We start from the raw sequence: 3537 nt of genomic DNA on the forward strand, positions 1-3537 counted from the left end.
ATAGGGAATCTTTTGCATTTCTTGAATCTCAAGGTTTCCTTTTGGGCACTGATTGAGACTGAACTTGTCTCCTTTAGCGACAGGGGTGTCAATTGGTCTACAATTCTGCATGCCAAATCTTTTAAGTACTTTATCAATATAGCTTCTTTGTGATAATCCAAGAATACACTGAGAACGATCTCGGTGAATCTGAATTCCTAAAACAAATGAGGCATCACCAAGATCTTTCATCTCGAAATTAATTGATAGAAATCTCTTGGTTTCGTGCAACATGCCTATATCATTTGTGGCAAGCAGTATGTCGTCCACATACAAAATCAGAAAAATATGCTTTCTCCCACTAAATTTATGATACACACAATCATCAACTGCATTCATTTCAAAACCAAACGATAGAATCACTTGATGAAATTTGTGATACCATTGACGGGAAGCTTGTTTGAGCCCATAAATAGATTTTGTCAGTTTGCAAACCATATTCTTTGGATCTCCCGACACAAAGTTTTCTGGTTGCACCATATAGATTGTTTCATCAATGTCTCCATTGAGAAATGCGGTCTTAACATCCATTTGATGAAGCTCCATATCATAATGAGCAACAAGTGCCATGATTGTTCTAAAAGAGTCCTTCATTGAAACCGGAGAAAAGGTCTCTTTATAGTAAATCCCTTCTTTATAGTGCTACACGGCGAGCTTTATACCTCTCCACATTACCCTTTGAATCCCGTTTGGTTTTAAAAATCCATTTGCATCCTATGGGTTTCTTTCCTTCTGGCAATGGGACAAGTTCCCAAACTTTATTGTCTTGCATAGACTTATACTCCTCATTCATTGCTTCAATCCATTTTTCTGAATTGGAACTTTGTATAGCTTGACGAAAGTTGATAGGATCATCTTCCATCATACTATTATTTTCCTCATGTTCCTGAAGAAATACAATATAATCATCTGAAATAGTATTTCTCCTTTCCCTAGTGGATCGACGCAAAAACACTTGTTCTTGAGCTTGTTCTTGAGGTTGTTGAATTTGTTCCTCAAGGGTTTGATTAACAATGTCTTGTTCTGGATTAACAACTTGATCAATGACAGAAGTGAAATCCTGATCATTATCAAAAGCAATTATAGGAATAGGAACCAATTCCTCTTCAACAAGAGTAGTATGGTCTAATTCCTTCTTAAAGACAAAGTCTTTAACCTGATTTCTCCCCCCAAATTCAATATCCTCAAAGAACATTGCAGTTCCCGTCTCAAATATTATCTTTAATTTGGGATCATAAAACTTGTAACCCCTAGATCGCTCTGAATAACCAACAAAATAGCTGCTCACTGTTTTAGGGTCTAGCTTTTTCTCATGTGGCTTGTAAGGCCTTGCCTCAGCTGGGCAACCCCAAACATGAAAATGCTTTAAACTAGGTTTTCGTCTTGTCCAAAGCTCATAAGGTGTTTTTGCAGCTGCTTTAGTTGGTACTCTATTTAAAATGTAGGCCGCTGTCTTAAGTGCTTCTCCCCAGAGTGATTCTGGTAAGGTTGAATGACTGATCATACTTCTTACCATGTCTTTAAGAGTGCGATTTCGTCTTTCAGCTACACCATTCATGCTAGGTGACCCCGGCATTGTGTACTGAGGGACAATTCCACACTCCTCTAGGAATCTGGCAAATGGTCCCGGACGTTGTTCACCTGAACCGTCATATCTGCCATAATATTCACCACCACGATCAGATTTGACTTGCTTTATTGTTTTGCTTAGTTGGTTTTCAACTTCAGCCTTATAAGATTTGAACACATCCAATACTTGGGACTTCTCATGAATAAGAAATAGGTATGCATATCTTGAATAATCATCTATGAATGATACAAAGTATTGTTGACCATTCCAAGAAGGTATAGAAAATGACCCACAAATATCCGTATGTATCAATTCTAAGACGCCTGTAGTTCTATATGCTCCTAATTTCTTTATTTTGGTCTGTTTTCCTTTAATGCAGTCAATACAAACATTAAAGTCCGTAAAATCAATGGAACTTAGAATTCCATCTGATACAAGTCTTTCAACTCTATTTCTAGAGATGTGACCTAAACGCTTGTGCCATAATGCTCCTGAATTTTCATTTTCAATTTTACGCTTAGTACCACGTGATTCCACATTCAGAGTTTCATTATAAGAAGCAACAGTATCAAGCAAATAAAGATTGTCATAAACCATAAGCGAACCAGTTCCAATAATATTGGAATCAATAGATAAACTGAAACAACTGTTTTGAAATGAACAACAATAACCCAATTTGTCCAAACAAGAAACAGAAACCAAATTCCGTCTAAATGACGGTACAACAAAAGTATCTATCAAATCCAAATAGTAACCAGTCCTTAATAACAATCTGAAATGCCCAATTGCTTCCACTTCTACCGATTTTCCATCTCCTACATAAATGCATCTTTCAGCATCATTTGGTTTTCGGTAGCTCAGGCAACCCTGCATTGAAACACTTATATTAGTAGTAGCACCAGAGTCTAACCACCACGTGTTTCTTGGTACTGAAGCCAAATTTACCTCAGAACAGACCAAAGATAGAAATGTACCTTTCTTCGCACGCCAAGTGTGATATTTTGGACATTCCTTCTTCTGATGTCCTTCCTTATTGCAAAAGAAACAACCTCCATTTTCAGGATTTTGAGATTGAACTTTATTTTGTTTCTTTTAAGAAGGACCCTTATTTTTAGCAGCCTCATTCTTTCTTTTAGTGCCCCTTTCTCTATTTCAGCAAGGAAACTTGCAGCATCAGTGATCTCACTAGACACCGCACCTCTAAAAGCCTCAGGTATGCCGCGCTTAATGATCATAAGACTCAAGCGATTAGAACGATCCCACTTCTCATAGATCCTCCTATCCTCGGAGGAACTAGCATCCGTAAGAGGAGCGGGTTTTTCCATTCTTAATGCAAGGTCTAAATCCATGCAGCCAAGAACAATGTGAATGTTCTCTTTCCAATCCTTAAAGCTGTCACCCTTAAGGATTGGAACTGAATTGAGATTAGCAGATACAGTAGCAACAACTGAAAAATGAACAAAATGATTACATAAATAACATGTTCATAAAATAATAAAAAAAAAAATAAAAAAAAATTCAAATAATGATAAATCCCATCTCAAGACACCTAATGCAACATTAATATCAAGTCTTTGGACAGTAATATTAACTGCAAGTGGTAATCTTGTTGTAATGATCAAACATTAGCAATAATGCATGTCAAATAATAAATCTATCTTTGGATCGATTTATTACTCACATATAATTCCTTATAATTGTTACATGTTTACCATCACAAGTGTGTATGCAGTTCGGCCAAGTATTAATTTTCCTTTGGGCCGATCAATACACGCATGAACTCACACACACACAACATCCAACATTCTTCATGAACTATCTACACAAGAGAGGTCACTTTGGCAACATCATGTTTCAATAAGCTCATTAAAAAATGATGGACAAATTAATAAAGTACCAATAATTCGAATTTAATTGAACATTTAATA

This window comes from Phalaenopsis equestris, unplaced genomic scaffold (assembly GCF_001263595.1).
Source record: "Phalaenopsis equestris unplaced genomic scaffold, ASM126359v1 Scaffold000761, whole genome shotgun sequence".
Classification (NCBI taxonomy): Eukaryota; Viridiplantae; Streptophyta; class Magnoliopsida; order Asparagales; family Orchidaceae; genus Phalaenopsis; species Phalaenopsis equestris.